The following is a 22,192-nucleotide window of genomic DNA, read 5'->3' as shown; positions in this document are numbered from 1 at the left end:
TTCTGCCTAACCTACTTGAAAGAATGGCAAAGTAAAAATGCAACCAATACAATTTCAATATCCAACAAAACAAATTTTGAAGATGTTATATCACACGTAGACGAATTTCGTTGACAGTGTTGTTACATGTACTTCGTTCATGCTACCCTCTGGTATGCCAAAACAGCAGTCAAAATTTACGCCAGCTTTACTTTAGGTTTAAGGAGCATTGTCATGATATTTTAAGTCATTTTTGAGTAATCAAAACGCGAAAATAACCAAGGATGGTTTCGACTGACGAAGATTTAGACGGAATACAAACGACAAACTTGAAAAAACTGGCAAATTTATGAGTTGTCTGTGACTGAGCTCCTTTAACACCGCAGTGAAGTTATGTTTTCATATTGCGTGAGAAATTATAACTGAAGATGACAGATCTGAGGAAACGTGTCTTTAAAACTCAAACATTTTGTCGTTTTTTGTTAAAAGTATAATTTGCCTGCTGCTATCTAGACCTTTTAGCTGCGAAATGGGCTGAACTTTTCATCGATGGCTGAAAAATCACCGAAAACTGAACTGACAATTGAGATTCCCGTACCCCATTTAGATTTTGACCCTCTTTTAAGCTTAAGTAAATGCAATGCAAATTGAGTGAATAACCTGCCTTTATTGCCTTCGTATTGCAATGGATCTGAAATTAACATCGTACCCTTACATGCGATAATAAAACTACAAAATAATACACTGATTAAATGGGGTTTAAACCGCTTTTTCCTACACGATTAAAACAAGTCACACAAGTTTTAGTATACTTTAAATTATGTCTCAATTGCATATAAATATTGAGGTCTTGTTAACTGTGATCGGTGTGATCAATTGCAGCTTTGTGGATTCATCTATACTTCACAAACATAGTTAAAAACTGGAATTATACCAATAGAATACATGTAATATCTACATTATTATAACATTTAAAACTAGAACGTTCTCTTGAATGTTCTCATCTTGACCAGGTGAGCAGTTGCAGTAAGAACAACTGAAAGGCATTGAAGTGGTCGCTTCAGGCTTGCAAACTACCAACAAAAACAGAAACAAACAATATTTTCAGCTAACCTTGAAATCTTAGTACTTACTGTCTGTACGTTTTTTTACTTAATATTTCGCGGTACATCCATAACATTGACGATGCACTTTACTAATATAACGTGTTTTATTGGGAATGTATTTGATATTGTAAGTTGACGTTGATTACTTGAATAGAATCCGTTTAAGATTAAAAAACTTTTTAGGCTAACCTAGAAAATTAACAAAAAGACATACACACAGAAAGAAAAACTGACAAATGGCATACACACAAAACATCATACATCTAGTTATTAATATACGGCGATTAACTTTTATTAAGGGATAAACTTAACTTGTCCTTTACGGAAAAAGCCCGACTACGGAATGCCTTTGAACTGCCTCTGGTGCCAATGTTAACGTTGACGCTCTTTACAGCTTTTTCATTATCCAGACATCATTAGAACAAAATAGAACTGAACAGAACTGAAACACCCAGTTTCTTAGATGTTTTAAATAACTCATTTTTAAATACATATACTATATCTTCGACGTTGCTTCAGAAAGTTGGTCTTCTGATGTGTAGTAGAAATAAAGATGTGTGCCATATTAATTACGTTAAACTTTTGTGACAAATAAAGTAACTATATCAGTGATACCTCCTGTTCCCGAGCACTAATCACCATCCATTTCGTCACGCATGTGCAGGAGCTTTTTCCTCTTTTCCCCGCTGATTTGGGTCTGAAGAATCTCTCTTGAAATTTCCAAAGGATTCTTTTCTTCTCTATTCTGCATCTCTTTCCATTGCGTTGGCGTGAGAAGAGGAAAAAGGCATTCAAAGCCAATTTTGGATATTAAATGTACACAATAATGAAGCGCAGTGTTGCCTTCGACGTCGGCGTCCTAGGTTCATATTCTTTCATTCTTTTCTACTGACAAAGCGGACATTCCAGGAATCAATTGCTTGGCTACTGTGTGGTGGTTGTCAAAGTCAGCAGGAGGCGGACAATTGAGGCCTACATTTTTTTCATCAATAAGATGCTGCATCACATGAGGGCTCATGGAATTCAAGGAGCAGGCTTTCAACAGTGCGGTGAAACCATCTTCGTCCTTCTTCTCAAGGTCATCAAAACCTTCGAGCGGACTGCGCACTTCTTCCAAATAAAGATCTGCAATTCCCTTTTAGTGTATTTGTATTTGGTTCCTTCCATATTTGCAGGATCATTGGGATCTATCTTCTTTGTTGAGTTTTTCGAACGCCTTTTCCTACCCGGTTCGTCTTCGCTATCGTTTCCTTCCTTGTCGTTATGGATGCCATCTCTTCAGTTTTTGTTAATACAAACATCCTCAGACGGTCGTTCTTTGTCGTCTGAGCAAAGCGCACTCTGTAGTTTACTGGCTGGCGTTTGATTGCTTATGTTGCTTGTCAAATTTGTTAACACCCCTTCTTCCTAAGGCACTTCTGATGTGGCACCATACTTTTTCATGATATTGATCAAGCTCTCGTCGCTGTTGTGTTGCGCTTTGACTCCAGCGGACTCTGTCTTCTTTCTTTTCCCTTTATCAATTCCCAAGATGTCGTAGTCCTCTTGCGACGTTTCCTGGTGTCTACATCCCTCCGATTGAATACTGTCATTTCCTCTGTTTAATTTTCTTTTTAGAGTATTGATCGGTGAGAAATGGTATTTTCTTTCATAGTTTGAGGGTCTTACGACCTGATCCCCACTGTTGTCTTCAGTAATGTTCGGTCGCTTGATTAGAACGGAGGTACTAGGAGTGTCTCGAAAAGATGCATCCAGTCTCTTTCCACTTTTCTTTTCCTTGCTGACTTGTTGCGTGCCGGGTTGCGTGTCATCGGATGAGGTACTTTCCTCTACATGTAACTCGTAAATGGTGTTCAACTGATTCCTTTCTCTGATGGTACTCGTTTCTCCTTCGTTGGTCCCCTCGTCTTGTGGGAAAGACGCTTCGATCAGAATGTATCGCAATCGCTGCCTCTTTGGGTCAGCAGCGGACAAAACGGCAAATTCAGCTTTTCTGTCTCTCATTTCGGAACAGAAACCAATTTTATTTGGTATGGTGGCTAACGTCACTTGAAGCCTCGATTGCTTCTCAAACTCTTCAATTACTTCGTTTGCAGCTGCGACGAAAACGATCTTTTCCTTAGTGGCACAAAATCGTGAACTAAGAACATTTAAAGTTTTAAGCGTCAAATTGGTGGCACAGTAGGAAAGGATCAGGACAGGAATTTTATTATCAAAAGCTTCTTTCGTTCCCTCCATTGCGTTCACTTGTTCAACAATTCTTGCAGGAGAGACTGAGTCATTAATAGCCTTCTGTCGGTCATAGCCGATGCATCCCTTGAAACACTTCTCAGGACCCTGGATGTTCACAAGATTGCGAAGATACTCCAGGATTATACCTTCTTCCAATTCTTTGGGAAGCTCACTCAAAGGTGGTTTTTCCTTAAGAATGCTGTCATCGTTCCATTCAAAGATCTTTGAGATAGCTAGGTTGCTGATCCAATCTTTGTACTGAACTTTGAGAAAACTGTAACGATTGCACTTCACAACCCAGAGACGAGCTTTATCGCAGTCATCATTGAAGCGTAGGTCTTCCCAGCAGGGCCAAGGGCGATAGAAGACGCCCTTTGCCACGGTACTCTTGACATTCAGCAGAATAGCAGCATACACTTGGGTCTTTGAAAATGGATTCACTGCCACTGGAAAACTTCTCATAAGACCCAATATTCCGTAGCTTTCATGCTGCTTGTTTCTGAACAGCTTGGCAGGACCAGTGTAGCTATACAGTGGAACCTCTTGAGATTTGAACTCTTCTTTTAACGGATGGGGCTCATATTTGCCTTCATCAATGGCTGGAGTGGCCTTTCCTTGTACTATTTTCTGAAGATGTTTGAGCGGTTTCAGGAAAGAACAGCGCTGCATCTGCATCACGCCATTCTCGTCTCTTACAACTCTTCCTTCAACTGCAGATGCGTTACCAGTGCTGAATACTGCTTCGGACATTGCGACCACATTGTCATCGATCATAAAAATGTATTCTTGATTTAGGGCAAATGCCATCTTCTGAATAAACAGTCTGGCATACCCCACCCCTCCTTCGCTTGGTCCAAGGTCACAGTTAGGCAGCGTATCTGGCAATTGAACAATGGCAAGCACCTTTCCCCAAGTGGATCTGTAAGCCTTGAACTTTTCACTGCGAACAACGGCGACTTGTACATAACTGTAGATTTGCCCGTTTTCTTGCATCACGTGGTGGTAATTCAAGGTGCACTTGCGAGGGTCATCTCTGTGTGAAGCATGAAATATCCAATATAGCAAAGTGGGGGTACTGAGCTCTTTAACAGCCTGTTCTGTAGATCTTGTGTTTTTGAGCTGTTCGTAGAGATGTTTAAAGGAATGGCGGCTGCTTGGAATTGAAACTTTAACAGTAACTGGTCTACCATCGATGTGAACTTCGAAGGTTTCCAAAACTGGTTTTTCGCCCTGGAGAAGTCTTCCACATTCAGCACATTTTTCGAAATGGTCCCAATGCCAAGCTCGTTCACTGTCTGCACATTCTCGTTTCTGATATTGGCGCTTGGACTTGGCCAACTTCTGCCCATTTTGTTTCAAAAGAACATAAGGATTTTCTTCCGTTTCATGAGTGTAGACGCATCCTCCAATCGAGTACTTTCCCGGTGCCACTGGTGTTTTGTTCAGGCTCCGAGAATTTTGAATAGTCTTCCAATAGGGAAATTGCCAGTCTTGCCTCTTCTCCGTTTCACTGACCACGCGTTCTTCGGACAAGTCGCACTCTTCGTGGTAAAAGATGCCTTCATCAAATACAGGTGCTGAGGAAACAGAACATTTTTCCTTTCCGAGGATGTCTAGTCGCAAATCTCTGATAAGGCAAAGGTACGTTCCGGTCTTGCCAATCTGGGGTTCGGCTTGCAGAAGGATTCTGTTGGGGTGCTTCTGTTCATTTTCATAATCATAGCTATCCTTGTGAGCTTTATGGCCTAGCCAACGTAGTGGCAAGCACGTCTCATCTTTCCTTTTGCTATTTGTTATCATATAGCGATCCACGTTATTACACGAAATTGCGTTCATTGAAGGAGATGATTCCAGTGACTTTCGAAGTGTTTTGAACAGCGACCTTCCAACCAGTACGTAAGGACTGTCATTGGCAGGGGACTTTGAATAACGACACATTCTTCCAAGCTCTTGAATGACTGTTGAAAGACACAATGACGAACCTTCGTCTTTGTCGTAACTCAGTCGAAGGTCCAAGCAATTAAAACTTTGGGGAAATGTGTCTCCCATACGACCTTTGTCGACCAGGATAAGGACACACGCCAGATTGTCAAGGTCTTCATACTGCGTTATCAACTTGTGGACATGATGACATTCTGAACACTTCTTGCGGCCTTCTTCTAGGCGTAACGTCTTGCAAGAGCAATCAAAGTGGTCTTGGCAGTTTCCTGTCTGAAGCTTGCGAAAGAAAGGGCTTGATGATTTCATGAGTTGATTCTCGATCTGAATGCCACCATAGTCTTTGATGACTTCGAAGCGTTCTTCAAAGCAAGACTCTGTTCGTGCCAATCGTAGAGTAAAGTAAAATTGATCTGCGGTTTTCCCACTTTTGGCTCGTACAATTTTCATTTTGCCCATTTTTCCTTTGCCACTCTGAATCAAATTTCGAACCAAGGAACTTGTTTCGTCTTCTTGGATAATACTATTCCAGAGTTGAACCATCACTTGGTAGTTGTTATTTTGCACATTTTGTTTTATCTCTTCAACAACTTTGCTTGAGCATGGGATTTCCTTGACTTTCTGGAGCTTCTGCTGATCAAGATGCATAAGACAGGCGACGAATGAGATAGTAAGGTCTTCCTCCACTTCTGTTAAATCCTCCTGTTTCTCTTTAGTTGAACTTCGTTTTGTTAATTTTGACAAGTTCTTCAAGTTGTTTTGAAAATCATGTGTCGCCTTGTCACAGAGTTCGTTGCGAACAAACTCGAAAGCTTCTGCTGCAATGTACTTTTTCGGGTTAATTGTTCCTTCGTTCTTGAGTGTCCTGACAAAGGCGTCGAGTTTTCTGTTGAATTCTGTAGCAGGTGATTCGTCTGTGGTAGAAGTAAGTGCTCTTCGTATTTTCTTATCACTGTCAAAAACGCTAGCATGAAGAATGTGGTAGCAGTACTCTGCACATAGTAAGGCATCAATTGAGAAGGAAGGACAGCCTGTTTTGGACATTTTCGTCTGTTTCTTAGCCCTGTCTACAATCTTTTGAAAATTCTCATCTTCCCTTATCTTTTGCTCGTTTTTGGTAGAACCGTTCATGGTGCTCAGGTAGAAATTCAAATTCATATACTGTTTACCAACCACGTCCACTTCCGCTGGACCACATCGGTCCATGAAGAAATGGTAGGAGACTCTAGCTACGTATTGGAGTGGTTTCATGATGGATACACCACGCGTGCGCTCCACTTTTGCTGCTTTTAAACTGACATAGCCATGTTCATCAACAGCAATATAGTGATGTTGTTTTTCGCAGGAACCAAATGCGACAACTCCAACGCCAAAATCCAACTTAACTTCAAATTTTGTTGGCTTTTTTGGGTCATCTTTGGCTTCTAAATTTCCGAGTGCATCTTGACAGATAGTCAAACGCTTTGCTTTCTGTTTCTCTTTAGTTGGGAAAACTTTAAGGATCACTATACCGTTGCTTCCCTGTACAATAAAATCATCTGCCTTGTCTTCACTAGATGTAACACTTAACTTCCCGTCTGAAGAAACGCAAAGGTACTGATATGGAACATCTTCGATGTTTAAAGCTGACTTGAGCTTCATCCGCATTCCCCTTTCAAAATTCTTCAGTTCAACCTCCGACCAGTGAACAACGTGAAGTTCTACTTTCTTCGAGTCATTTTTCACGTGCTTTTCCAAGTTAGGTTCCAGCACCACAAGATCGCCTGCTTTATATGCGTTGTGTTCGGTAGAGATGTTGTCGTTAAGAAGAACACATCTGACAACAGGAAGTCGAGAGTTCTGTGTCAGGAGGTTGAAGGGTGTTGCAGAGATTTGGACCACAACAACATTTGTTAGGAAGATTTCTTAATAATAATAATAATAATAATAATAATAATAATAATAATAATAATAATAATAATAATAATAATAATAATAACTTTATTTATATAGCGCTATTTCTATCTCTAACCAATAGCGCTTTACAAGTTATTTACAATTAAAAATTACATATCTATATTAAAAAAAAAGTTACAATTTGTATATAATAAAAAGAATAAAAGATCAATAAAAGAATTAAAACGAATAAAAAGACTAACTAATTCACCTAAGTTAATTGTAAAAATACACTAAATTATAAAAATATCTAACTAAAAGCTTTCCTAAAAAGATGTGTCTTTAGTTTGCACTTAAACTCTGAAATGCCATTGCACGATCGAATTTCTAAGGGTAAGGCATTCCAGAGTTGTGGCGAGGCTACAGAAAAAGCTCGAAATCCTTAGCTGCGCAAATTATAGGCGACGTCATCCAAGCGATGGCCATTCATGGAACGTAGATTACGTCTCGGAACATATCTCTTGATCATATCAGACAGATAAGTTGGGGCTAAGCCCCTCAAACACTTGAATGTTATAAGAAGCAGCTTAAATATTATGCGCTCTTCTATAGGTAGCCAGTGAAGGTTATAAAGTACCGGTGTAATATGTTCACATTTTCGCGTAAGTGTCACAATCCGGGCTGCTACATTCTGAACATGCTGTAACTTCTTTAAAGTTTGTTTAGGCAGTCCAAACAAAAGTGAATTGCAGAAATCTAATCTGGAGGATACAAATGCATGTACCAGCATTTCAGCAGTATGAAAACTTAAATATTTCCTAATGCGACTGATATTCCGAAGATGATAGAAAGCTGACTTGCAAATAGCAGTAATGTGGTTTTCCATGGACATAGATGTGTCGAAAATTACACCAATGTTTCTGGCTTTAGATGATAGGTCAATATCCTCATCACAGACTGAAATAGACGTCAGTGGGGGGAGTGGACGATGACGAGCCTTCAAGACAAGTAACTCGGTCTTGTCCCTGTTCATCTTTAACATGTTTGCCGTCATCCAAGTATCAATGTCACGCACACAAGCCTCCATCGCCGTTTTAGCCATCTCAGGGGACGATTTAAAGGTGAGATACAGCTGCGTATCATCAGCGTAAAGGTGGAACTTGACCTGATGGTACCTCATGATATCGCCTAATGGGGACGTGTAGAGCAGGAATAGAATGGGTCCGAGGACACTACCCTGAGGTACACCACAGCGGAGCTTACGACGAGAAGACTGACTTCCATTTACTTTCACGACTTGATGCCGGTCAGACAGATATGATCGGAACCACTCCAAAGCGTTGTCTACGATACCAAACCGTTGTGACAGACGATCTAATAGGATACGATGATCAACAGTATCAAATGCTGCTGAAAGGTCAAGTAGCAGCAGAATTACACAACAGTTGTTATCAATTGCCCGAAGAATATCATCTTGAACTTTGATCATCGCCGTTTCAGTGCTGTGGTACTGTTTATATGCTGACTGATAAAGTTCGTTTAAGTTGTTATCCTCAACGTGTTGACGAACAAATTATGAGCAGACGGTTTTTTCTCTTCCTTGTCCTTCGTGATGCCCCAGTGGCACTCATCTGCTATGATGACGAAGAAAGAGGGTTTTAGGCTTTTCTTGAACATCATTGTTGAGTTCTTCAAAGTGCTTTTTCGTTTCTTTGCTGTGAACGTACATGAACATCCGTTTCTTACCAGTGCGTTTCAGTTCTTCCTTTGAGAGTACACCGGCATCGGGATGATTAATCCTTTTCTCTGTCTGATCGCTGAGCATTCGATACCGGGCCGTGTAAACTACAAATTCAACATCGTTAAAGGCATCTCTCAGGCTCGAAATATTGTGGTAATATGACATAATGGCGTCAATTCGTTTTTTGAGTCTGATGCTTGCGTGCGCTTTGCGCATGCGCATTAGACTCTTTGTTATATGAAAAAAGCTGTTAGCAATCCCAAGGGAATGGTTCGGGATCGATAATCGTTCGCTGTAATGTAGAAAACAATGATCAGCTGCAAGAACGGACTCCGTACGGACACGCACGATTAGTTTCAATTAAAAACAGCCAATCAGCGACACGTGTTCCCACGCATAATTAAAAGTTCTTTCTCAAGTCACGATTATTCAACACTTGAACAGGACGAAATAATTTTCCAGTTAAGACATTTGTAAGCTTTTTGTGAAAATAAATCTTCGTTTTCAGTTCAGTTAAGCACTTGTGTTTTCGTCTTGCTTAAAAAGCAAGACGTCTTTGAGAAAAAATATTTCGACGGCGACTCGCGTTTATTTACACAATGCGACCAAATATTTATTTTGTTTTAAAAAATAGAAAACTTTACCTCGGTTTTTGTATTTAAGTCATTCGAATTTTGACCAATTTTTTCTTTACAGTGCAAACAAAAACCTTCAAAAATAAAAGATGTACATGGATAAATGTAAATCAAGTTACGCGACTAAATCAAAATGCGTTTGTTTGGCCGCTTTGCAGTATTACACTGTCCCGGCCTTTGCCATACACTGAAATCGAATTTCATGCTTTTACGACTCTCAGAGATCTTAAGTTCTTCTTACAGCTAGAAAAATCATAAAATGGTTACATTGATATGGAAGTGATGATTCGCGAAATTTGTACATCATGATAAACAGTCTTCGCTCCTGTGTATGGTAGCTCGATAATAATTGCCTAGTTTCCAGCGTTCAAAAGGTCATCATTATATTGACGTGAGCATTTACACCCGTTTTTAGGAAAATCTGTCACTAAGTGCTTACAGTACAATGGAGTAACAGTCACTATTTCAAGTGCTTTTATTGCAAAATCTGTTTCAAGAGTCATCATCAAAATGGTGAAAAATCTGAAAGAAAACGATGTGAAGTTCTTCAACCCTTGTTGTAATGAACATGCTTTTTGTAAATCGTCACGCAATCTTGTCCAAATGTTTAATCGTTTCTGCTTTTACGGACAATACGGAAGAAGTAACATCAACTCCTGTTCATACTTTAAATTTTGTGAAGCATATAACATTTATGACTGTTTCGTTTTCATCCATAATCATCCACGATGCCCCTAGCTTGCTATAAGCATTTTAAATTAAACTCCCGAACACAAACCTCTAACCAATGTTAACCGGCTTACGAAAACCGCGCAATCTGTATCACTATGCCATACGGCATTAGACTCATGTCACCCTTGGTGACCTATTTTTAAGAATTGCTGCCATCTCTATTTGTGAAGGATAATAGCAAGGCTCTTCAGGATTCGCCTGTACTTCTTCGTCAATCTCCTCCTCTTCCTCCTCTGGTTGTTGTTGTTGTTGTTGTTGTTGTTGTTCTTGTTGTTGTTGTTGTTTTTCTTCTTCTTCTTCTTCTTCTTTTTCTTCTTCTTCTTCTTCTTCTTCTTCTTCTTCTTCTTCTTCTTCTTCTTCTTCTTCTTCTTCTTCTTCTTCTTCTTCTTCTTCTTCTTCTTCTTCTTCTTCTTCTTCTTCTTCTTCTTCTTCTTCTTCTTCTTCTTCTTCTTCCTTCTTCTTCTTCTTCTTCTTCTTCTTCTTCTTCTTCTTCTTCTTCTTCTTCTTCTTCTTCTTCTTCTTCTGAAGGGTATTTATCCACTGTTATATCTTGACCTTTCTCCATTTCTTCATTGGCCTCCAATTCTTTAAAATAGGCGATATCATTATTAATGATCTGATTAAGGTTCTTTAGTAAGTTCGCGTTATATAATAGCAGATTGTTATTATTGATGAAACACTTCGCACTAACACGGTAGCCAGTAATCAAGCCCGGCCAGGTACCCTATTTTTACAAAACAGTGGCAAAAATCCTAATACCTCAACGCTGTGAATATCGGTATAAACTGGTAAAGATCTGGCATCGTGGGCCAGTTGGCCTATGGTTGAGCTATCCATTTTATACGAAAAGCATATATATGTACAGGATTCATAAGTTGTAAACATTGAATTAATAAGGCGTCAGTTTTCGTTTGCTCTCACTGCGAACACGGAGCTCAAACAGAACGACCTTACTTGACTAACAATAGACGAATCGAAACTCGCCATTATAATCATTCCATCGGGTACTGTGGTAGACTGTCCACAACCTCTCGATTTTTCAACGCAAAAAAGCAAACGAAGCAAACGCGAGCTCCGCCCCCCACCCTCTTGCTTCTTCCATTTTGCGCCGGCGTCCAGTTCTCTCGCCATTCTCACCCCGCGGTCATCGATCGAAAAAAACACGAAAAAATAGAGGGCTGTGGACAGTCTAGTACTGTGGCGTATTTTGCGTGCGTGAACCAATCAGAAACAAGAAAATAATGAAGCCAACCAATCAGAACTGAAAAACCATTCAACCGTTCGCGCCGTTTCCTTGCTGGCTAGCATAAGCTGCCATCGCTTCAAGCTCCGTTCAATTTGAGTCGAGACGCTTCCTTTTGCAATTGCTAACTGTGTTTGAGCTTTATAACGACAAAATGGTTGAAGCACAACGAAACAAATTCTCAGTATTCTCAGCTAGATGAAGAGGAATTACAGAAACTCAAAGAAGAATCCAGGCGGCGAAGTGAATGTAATTTGTCTTCGTCGAGCGAAACTCGCTGAGTTGAATTTCAGGCATATTCCAAACTGCCAGTTCAGTTAAATGCATAATTAATTGTAACACATCTAAATGACGACTATTTCTTTGTTGCCGATAGAATTTTGTAATTTCCTTTCCAAGCAAACATTGTTTTGAGTAGTTTTGCGGTTTTCTACCGAGTCTTGCAAATTTTAAACCTGTTTTTTCCATCAGAAATAAACGCCGACTCGCAACGGCAGTGTTCAAGATATCGCTAACTGTTTTTGATTCCTTGAACTTAATGCCCTCTGAAATGATTATATTTGTAATAGAGTTGATGTCCTTGGGCGTAAATATGTTTTTGGTCCTTCTCAGAGCTCATTTAGCCCATGCCTGCGCCTCGGGCAACATTCAGCCTGAGTCGGGCCAAAAAACATATTTACGTCCACGAACATCAACTCTATTTTTATAATAAAAAATTAAAACTGCAAAACTGGCCTATAAGTCTTACGGACCAAGTACAAACTGACCTTAGGATAAGCATATAAAGGGAACACAACGAGGGCCAAAAACATTGTACAGTGGAACCCCGATGATATGCCAAGGGAAAAGTAAAATGATATCGTTATATGGAGGAATCGTTATATCGAAACTCCGATATAACGATATGACCGTAAAATAACCAAAAAATATCGTTATATCGCGGTAAACCTAACATGTACTTTTTTACTGCATGTTATTTAATAAATTTGTAACGATATGCCAAGGGAAAAGTAAAATGATATCGTTATATGGAGGAATCGTTATATCGAAACTCCGATATAACGATTTATAACCCACCGATTAATTTTCGCGCGCGCTCATTGGACAAAACGCATCACGTGGTACAAAATCGGACGACGGGTATCAGCGAATATACCCCGTCCGATTTGATATCCGTCGCTCGATTTTGTAGGCAAACGCAAAACAAACGAATGAAGTCACCTTATTCAATTCTAACTTTTAATGAATTTACAGTTATAAAACTACGTAAACCAATCAACTTACATTTGTTTCAACCACAGTTACGCCGGGTTTATTACGTAGGTTTTTCCTATAAATTTACTGGCGATAAAGCGCGATGAAGAAATTAATCGGAGGGTTATAAAATAAATAAACCCCTTTCTGGCTTGCTGGTATATTGGAGGATAATGCCCTTGGCTGAAAGATTGTCCTCAAAATTTCACAGTTGCCCTCGAAGCTACGCTTCTCGGCCAACTGTTCATTTTTCGACAATCTTTCAGCCTCGGGTATTATCCTCCAATATACCAGCCGCCTGAAGGGGTTTATTTACTAAATGACCGTAAAATAACCAAAAAATATCGTTATATCGCGGTAAACCTAACATGTACTTTTTTACTGCATGTTATTTAATAAATTTGTAACGAGTACCAATTGATTCACAAATGTAACATTCTAAGCAGGCAGCAATGTCCTAAGACAGTTTGCAAAGCACTAGAAGTCTTCAAAGTTCACGCAGTAAATTCTGTGGTGTGAATCATACAAGTGCAACAAAACTAACATTAAACATTTGAAGTTGCGACTGTTGTCGTATTTACTTATCAAGTTCGGGTGTTCATTGTTTTGTAAACCCAGACACTTGTTCATTCCTGAAGGCCTCCTTCAGTATGGTTTGCCTCATTTGTTAAAAAAAAAAACACGTCTTCCATCACCGAAAGAGAGGAAAGAAATTCTCTTTCTTGCTCGCCTGAATCTAAGAGGCTTAGGTCATAGTATCATTTCCGTTCATTATCGTACAAAGCTGTTTATAGAAAAGTTAGAGATTACTCCATTACTGTAATGTTATTGTATCAATTTCAGTGTTTTGCTGAAATTGTGACTGTAAACGGATAATATTGTTATATTGGGAAATATTTTATCTTCGGTATGCTAAATTCTTATTAGTGAAGATGGTATATCGAAGATCGTTATATCGGGTTCTGTCCCATAGATTTAACTGAAACTTTTGGCGGGACATAGCATAGAATATTCATCGTTATACCGGAAATACCGTTATTTCGAAAATCGTTATATGGGGGTTTCACTGTACTAGGTAATATCGAAAACAACACCAGTCAGTGGTCGAAGTGGAGAACCTGAACCTGGGATCACTAAATCTCAAATCCACTATAAATTATACTATAAATATAAATCCTCAGTGTTTCTTGTACGTGTAGCTCGGTGCTGTGGCATGTGTAGCACGGCCATGCGCTCGACTTCTTTCTTGAAAACTCGAATTTTTTCTAGTATACTTTGTCTTTTAAATGACTGAATAAAACCTTCCTTTCCATACCTTTTCTAGTTATAAGATTTCGAAAAAAGGAGATTTAGCTTTGTGATAAAGGTAGAAGTTAATCTACAAAGAAGTATACTTACCACTCAAAGTAAGGGGTTTGGTTTCCTCAATGTCTTGGGCCTGTTGGGCTTTCTTGACAAATTTGGTTTGACTAGCCTCAATAGGCAGTGTGCGAGTTTCCTCAGCAGCTTGGATTTGAGTTTCTTCAGTTGACAAAGTGTCCATGTTTTTAAAAGCTGAAGGAAAGTAGTAAAAACACTGAGATATTCCTCTTTATTCGAAAGAAGCTCAAAAAGTTATATTCAACTTAAAAGTTTAATAGAGCAACAAAAAAATGGTTTAAAAATAGGTCACCAAGGGTGACATGAGTCTAATGCCGTATGGCATAGTGATACAGATTGCGCGGTTTTCGTAAGCCGGTTAAAATTGGTTAGAGGTTTGTGTTCGGGAGTTTAATTTAAAATGCTTATAGCAAGCTAGGGGCATCGTGGATGATTATGGATGAAAACGAAACAGTCATAAATGTTATATGCTTCACAAAATTTAAAGTATGAACAGGAGTTGATGTTACTTCTTCCGTATTGTCCGTAAAAGCAGAAACGATTAAACATTTGGACAAGATTGCGTGACGATTTACAAAAAGCATGTTCATTACAACAAGGGTTGAAGAACTTCACATCGTTTTCTTTCAGATTTTTCACCATTTTGATGATGACTCTTGAAACAGATTTTGCAATAAAAGCACTTGAAATAGTGACTGTTACTCCATTGTACTGTAAGCACTTAGTGACAGATTTTCCTAAAAACGGGTGTAAATGCTCACGTCAATATAATGATGACCTTTTGAACGCTGGAAACTAGGCAATTATTATCGAGCTACCATACACAGGAGCGAAGACTGTTTATCATGATGTACAAATTTCGCGAATCATCACTTCCATATCAATGTAACCATTTTATGATTTTTCTAGCTGTAAGAAGAACTTAAGATCTCTGAGAGTCGTAAAAGCATGAAATTCGATTTCAGTGTATGGCAAAGGCCGGGACAGTGTAATACTGCAAAGCGGCCAAACAAACGCATTTTGATTTAGTCGCGTAACTTGATTTACATTTATCCATGTACATCTTTTATTTTTGAAGGTTTTTGTTTGCACTGTAAAGAAAAAATTGGTCAAAATTCGAATGACTTAAATACAAAAACCGAGGTAAAGTTTTCTATTTTTTAAAACAAAATAAATATTTGGTCGCATTGTGTAAATAAACGCGAGTCGCCGTCGAAATATTTTTTCTCAAAGACGTCTTGCTTTTTAAGCAAGACGAAAACACAAGTGCTTAACTGAACTGAAAACGAAGATTTATTTTCACAAAAAGCTTACAAATGTCTTAACTGGAAAATTATTTCGTCCTGTTCAAGTGTTGAATAATCGTGACTTGAGAAAGAACTTTTAATTATGCGTGGGAACACGTGTCGCTGATTGGCTGTTTTTAATTGAAACTAATCGTGCGTGTCCGTACGGAGTCCGTTCTTGCAGCTGATCATTGTTTTCTATATTACAGCGAACGATTATCGATCCCGAACCATTCCCTTGGGATTGCTAACAGCTTTTTTCATATAACAAAGAGTCTAATGCGCATGCGCAAAGCGCACGCAAGCATTAGACTCAAAAATGGACCGTTGCGGCAAGCGTCCCAGATTAAAAAAAATTCAAGTAAATGAAATATTTTGAGGGCTCAAGATACGGCACAACGCTGAATCAACTGACGTGAGAATGTTTTATCTAATGACGTGGTTTGCCAGTGATCTACGTGGCCAGAATCAAGTGACATGAGAGGCTTGCGAGTTGTAATTCGAGGTGCGAGGAGAGAAGCGCGGGACTAGACGTCCGCCACAACCTCAGGTTTTCTTCATATTGAATGAGTCACTTATGCCGGTTATTTTAAAAAGAAAAAAAAATTAAATCACGGGCAGGGGAATTTTTTCGCGCATCTCTTCAGTTCTCTTGCGGCCTAAGTAATATCGGGTGAGCTAGATGAGTCTCGAGAGCACATTTCAACTTTCGTTTTCATAATACCTCGAGAAATTTGGGAGTGTCCTCAAAAGGGGCGTTGCTGCAAAAGTTGCAGGTAAGAAGAGGCAAACTCGAAAAACCAAAGAAATGATGTCCAGTTTTAATGTCTGTGCAAAACCTTTTAACTGAAAATTACTTTACGTAAGCTGCAAAACTAGTCAGCCCTTCAAATGGAAGAAAAACACAAATGTATTACGCTACCTATATGTGCATTTGTGTTAATGGGAAAAACCGAAATAAGCTCTGGCCTGATGGCAACGCAGATGTTACTCTTCTGTAATGCGTATTTTTTTCCAAGATAATACGCGCAGTAATTCGGTGTGTAAGGAAGTGGGCGATATTCGTGGCAACAAAAAACCCGCAGCTTTCAGTTGATGGTGGCCGTGCTAGTAGTGTTCCTTTCGGTGCACATTAAATTTGTTCGACGACATCTCCCCTTTTGGTACTTTTGGCTTGCCGTGCTCCGTCATTGCGTCATTGTACATTTATTACAGCAGCGGTAGCCCTCCCCCGCCCGGGGAGCAGGGCCGTACCTAGGACTTTCTGTCTGAGGGGGAAAACTTTGCACACCTTTAGTTTTCTTAGCCTTTATAGATTAGTTTTTTTTCTTTAGTTTTCTTATTTTTTTTGTTTGCCTCCTGCTCCGCCCGAGTATATTTACCAGTTGGGATTTCACGAGTTAAAGTACATGAAAGTTCTTTAAAGGGCTTTCTAAATACTTTGAAAGAGAAGCACCAAACGGTTAATTCATCTAAGTAAAGTAAGGTGTCACTCATGTGAAAAGTGTAGAAAAGGTATGCAGTATTTCAACTGTAGATATGTGAAAGGGGTACGAAATTTTTTCATGGAAGGTATATTTTACAATTATTCCACGAGCACGCGTTGGATATGAGACGGCAGATAGCCAACTCCGTGCTACGTGCCTCGTTGACTATAACGATCTCATATCCAACAAGCGCGAGTGGAATAATTATTTTATTAAAAACGCCCAAAGAATTGCAATATTTGAGCTCTCCAGCTATTTTCGTTGACGCGTATCGGCTACCAAATTTGTGATCAATGGTATATGAGCTCATATACCATCTCCTGTCAACCAATCAAAACGCAGGAATTGCAATATACCATTGCTATTTTTTTTTTATAAAAATGGGTAACCTTTCATGTCAAAAATGGTATACAAAAGAGTAATGGCCCTTATCTCATGGCAGAGCCTCCCTGTATGAAACTCTGTATAGTACCCCCCCCCCCCCCTTTGGGGATAGCTGCCTTTTGAATTGGTTTGCATTACTAACATAAACAGGAAATGTCTTTTTTTCCTCGAGGAACAATGATTGCATGCCAGTCAAACAAAGACGTTCTTTTTTAACTTACCTTCAGTTCTTTGATAGTCGCCAGATGAGGAGTTGGGCCTATCTATGGATTGTTGCACCTTTCCCGACTTACTTGTGATGTCTTGAGCTTTCTCTCGAACTGCTGTCTCTGATCCAACCTGGAAACTTGTCTTCAATCTTTCTTTCCCAGCCTGCACAGGTTGAGTTGGGAAGTTTAGTTCATTTACTTTCTTCATATCGTTTCTATACCAGCTCCGTAATTCATGTACATTTCTTTCATCTTCTACTGCAAGGGGATCACTTAACAATTTATCAGCGGTATTTCTCCATTCTAGTTTCTTCGTTTGGTCGATTTTCCCCGCCATTCTTACAAGGGTTCTCTTGATCTTTTGCGAAAGTGACGAAAACTTTTCATCTGTTATATCCACGAGTTCGTCTATGTGTATATACACGGAGTTACGGTAATATTTAATTCTGACTAAATCTGCAGCTAAACTATGTTCTTTATCTGTTGGTATAATATTCCAACCATTGGCCGGAGGGTTTACGTTGCATATTGTCGTCAGCAACTCGAAAAGTAGTGTTATATCAAAATCTTCTGTCTTGCCGTACAACCTTGGGGAAAGGTTAAGGCAGCTGCGTGTAGCTGTATTCTTCAGTTTTTTGGGAAGATCGCTTGGTGGGCATAGCTTGTCAAAAATCTCGCCTAGTAGCTTGGTGCCTCCACATATCAAAAGACGTACAATACGTTGGAAATTTGCCTTTCCAGGCGTTGACCGAAGCACTTCATCAGGGTCAGCCATTTCACAAGTTACACAACGCTGAAAATACGATGATGTTTCCTATTGCTCCCTGTATTACTGGTCGTTATGAGATGTCTGTAAAGAAAAACGTCATGAACATACCTTAGCATTCAGTGAGCCAAACTAACAGATTTGAGTTAAGTCCGAGTGCCGGGTGAGGGGTAGTGGGGAGGAGAGGGGCGGGGGGGGGGGAATTGTATAAAGTGTTAATACAAAACAATGCATTATTACAGTATTTCCCTATTGTGCCATTTGACCATATTAGGGAAAAAGAACGCGAAAAATACTAGACGGTATTACACTGTGGAACAGGCCAGAAATGCGGACGGCAAGTGTTTTCAGTGCAAACGGGGTGAAAAGCGTATCGCGAGGATAACATTTAAAGTATTACTGTTGAAAGAGGTGCCGATAAACGCAATATTGTCATCTCTGTTAATTTTTCATTCAGTATAATAGTGTAGAAATTACAATTGACATCCCTACTCTGTGCTGAATTAAACGCACATGCGATCAAAATTGAAGACTTTTCTCTATTGCGAGATCGACAATATCTTCTTCTGTTCCAGTAAAGGTTACTCTTCCCTCAATAAGACAGTTAAGAAAGAAATCTGGATGTACGTAGTTTTTCAATGAAATGAAACCTTAGCGACGCTATTTACATTTAAATACCAAGACATACTAAAATAAGTATAATATGGGTCAAAAACGCTAAAACAAGTTTAAAAGATTTCCAGTATATACACGAATGAAAGTAAATAAATCAATACATAAACCACTACTTTAAATGCAAGTGCTGAACAGTCATCAGCAATGCCAAGTTATGCTTACGAATGTTTTTCTTAAAAAAAAATGTGGCAAGGTTTCTATCGTGTCACTGTGTTAAAACGAGGGATTGCAAATTCTTTGGTACGTAAGGCGTATCTAGTTTAGGACTTCTGAAACAGGTCGGCAATATAATTGGGACAAATGTTATTTTTCACTTTGTTCGTAGCTACATCTCATTTGAAGTCTTCCATTTACAAATTTGTGTGTTTAATTATGTAGTTATAGGTTTAGTTCTATTATTTTTATCGTGCTCAGTAATTAAGAGAATTGTGTGTCAAACAAATTTCTTTGGTAAGCAATTTATGTCAAAAACTTCTCGCAACGAACCATATCTATACTTTTTCTCGTTTGCTTATATTTTGGATCGGTCCTTTCTTTTACTCCTTTTACTCAATGACCCTTGTTATACCATCAGCACTAGGGATTGCGAACTTACTAGTTGCTGCCTTCTCTTTCCCCCAGTCTTTTTAAAAACACTTTAAAAGCCAACAGCGCCTAATTAGCCGAAAAACACTCTATTGACTTAAGTATTCGAAATTACAAAAACGCGTGCGTTAAAATAATAGAGCGTTCCTCTTAACTTCGAAGTTTTCGTTTATTAAGGCTCAAAACAGGCTCAAAACGGTTTTCAGTATTTTCCATCTCTCATACTTTGATGTGTCAGTGCTACAAACATTTACCAGTTATCACTACAAAAATGGTATAAAAATGCCCAATCATTGACAAAACAAATTTTGGTTATTTTCTTTACGTGACTGGTAACCATAGCAACGGTAAAACCTGTTAAAACAACCTTCATTTTCTCTTTAAGTGCTTATAACTCAAAAATGAGTCCGGTGAGCCCCATTTTTCGTTCTTGAATAATGATCAGAATGTTAAGATGCAACTTTTTCAAAGTGAAAACAAATCTCCGGAGCGGTTTCAGAGCCACCTTAAATTTTCGAAAATTATTATTACCCATTATCCATCAAAGTTAGGCTCGATTTCCGCCGTCTTCTTGGGTCATGTCTTTGGTCTTCCCCGCGGGCTTCTTTTCCCGAAAGTGTGGCTGGAAATCGAGCCTACATCAAAGTTTGAAAGCTGGAAAGTTGTTTTGGCTAATTATTGAAGCGTAATTACTTTTAACCTCAAGTGACCTTGCAATTGCTCGGTGTTTCACATCTCGGACCATCTTGGCGTTAGCGCACTTGTTATACTCGGTTAACAATAGACGCATGTGCAAATAGTATATAAGCAACTGCACTTGTCATGCTCTTTCGATTTATACAACCTTGAAGTAACAAACTGATGTTGGAATCAAGCCAAGTTGTTGCTGTTGCTGTCCGTTCAGTTAACGTTCGTGGTTAGATCCCGGTACCCAAGAGTGTAACGGCGGCTTCCTTATGGCGTTCCAACCCCGCCAAAAATCAACTTTGGCACGCAACATTCAAATTTAACGCTGAACATCTAACTTTCGCATTCAACATCCAACTTAAGCTCTCAACATCCGACAGATACTCTCATCAGAACCAAGCTACAAAGGCTTTAGACTCTTTTCTTCTTGCCAACCGCAGGAGTCGTGCAGGCCAGTCAACACTTTACAGCGCCCCCAAAGCATCTTTAACAGCGTCCAATTCGTTATTCGTGCCGATTCAATGTAGCTATAGCGAGCTGGAGTAACAAAGCTAAATACTTGTTCCAAAATGCTAGGTCTGCCGACAACACTTTCCGCGCAGCAACCACGAGCCGTAATCTTTAGACTACCTTTGACATATGATACTCAAAGGCCAGGCCGACCATATCCACATGGCGGTACTTTCCGGATGTTACGTAACATTTTGACATACGATACTTTTTGGCGGACATTGAAGTCAACATCTCAAAACGAAGTCAACATTTCAAAACCAAGTCAACATTTCTCAACGACTTTATTATAGAGGGCTCGACTGACAAAGCTGTATGCGCGAAGTACATTTCGCCGCAATGTCAAGTGAAAAGATTTAAATCATTCCATTGCCATGTTGATTTTCAAAATCGAAACGTGATCGAACTCGAATATTGTTCGTGGTCGCGTTTTGGAATGGCGTTAAAATGTTCAAACTTGTAACCTGAAAATATAGGCACAGGAAGTTCATTTAACCTAGATGTTATACTTCCTTGCAAGCGAGTGTCCTGTTTAAGTCTTAGTTCCCTCGCAAGTGTCCCCGTAGTTGTCTCGTTTTCACAAGTTCAGAGTTTGCCTGTTTTACGGTGGCTCAGATAGGAAAAATTCTACACACGTCGCTGCGTTAAAGAGATTTATCCTTTTAAAGTTATAAATATAACTCACAATGCTCCCAGTGGCTTTAAAGCTCATGGTTGGAGCTTTAATTTGAACGTGAATCAGAAGCGGATCTAGTGAAAAGGGTGCAGGGGTGCAACCCTGTGTGCAACACTTCAATTTGATGTTATGAATCCGCAAGTAACGTTTAAAGAACTGTAGAACAATAAAACGTGTGCAACATCGATACCAGCCTTCGAATAAATTTTTTAATTAGAGCTAGATGAAAGGTAAAAGCTGGACTAATACAAAGTAAAACCTTTATTAGAGCAGTTTTCAATTAAGTGTCGTAAACCAAAATCAAAGTTAACACTCTGGCAACAGACAAGGGACACAGACAATTCAGAGGACCAATCAAAACGCGAAGCAACTACATGTAGCCGGCAGAAAGCGCGGGAAAACGTTATAGCTTAACTTCTTTTTTTAAACCAATCACTAAGCGTTACATGTAGCGTTGTTATGCAAACCAAAGAAAATACGAATTACATACTCAAGCGAAACTCGCTCTAATCTTGTAACAACAGTTGGCTTGCCCGATATTTCGGTTTGGGAAAACACACTGAAGTAAAACCTTGAGAATTTTGAATTTACCTTTACCTCTGTATGGACACAAGCTTTCCCAAATCAGAAAATTGGTTTTATTGAAGGAGAAGATGGTGGATACTTCACAAGAGCATGACATCTTCACCCAAACAGTAGAGTCAGTGGAGCGAGGGAACATTAAAGAAATGTTATGTGAAGAGACAGGAGCGAGAACGCACTTCGTTGCGTTTAAAAATCGTGTTTTTGATACACGTTGTAGCTTTGCTTGT

General features: G+C 39.3%; 1 pseudogene across 1 annotated transcript; it reads right to left on the bottom strand.

Annotated features, from left to right (window-relative positions):
• Nucleotides 1–626: 626 nt before the first annotated feature.
• Nucleotides 627–18,256, bottom strand: LOC144648006 (uncharacterized; annotated as a pseudogene). Its single transcript, XR_013569656.1, has 8 exons — nt 17,494–18,256; nt 14,134–14,289; nt 10,380–10,780; nt 8,697–9,057; nt 7,635–8,655; nt 2,496–7,159; nt 1,701–2,220; nt 627–1,052 (listed from the first exon to the last, which is right to left on the bottom strand). The product of XR_013569656.1 is annotated as an uncharacterized LOC144648006 (transcript).
• Between the last annotated feature and the right edge of the window lie 3,936 nt (nt 18,257–22,192).

This window comes from Oculina patagonica, chromosome 4, assembly GCF_052425735.1.
Source record: "Oculina patagonica isolate OP01 chromosome 4, crgOcupat, whole genome shotgun sequence".
NCBI lineage: Eukaryota > Metazoa > Cnidaria > Anthozoa > Scleractinia > Oculinidae > Oculina > Oculina patagonica.
Note: the sequence above shows the minus strand (reverse complement) of the source record. Positions and strands in the feature narration are given on the sequence as shown.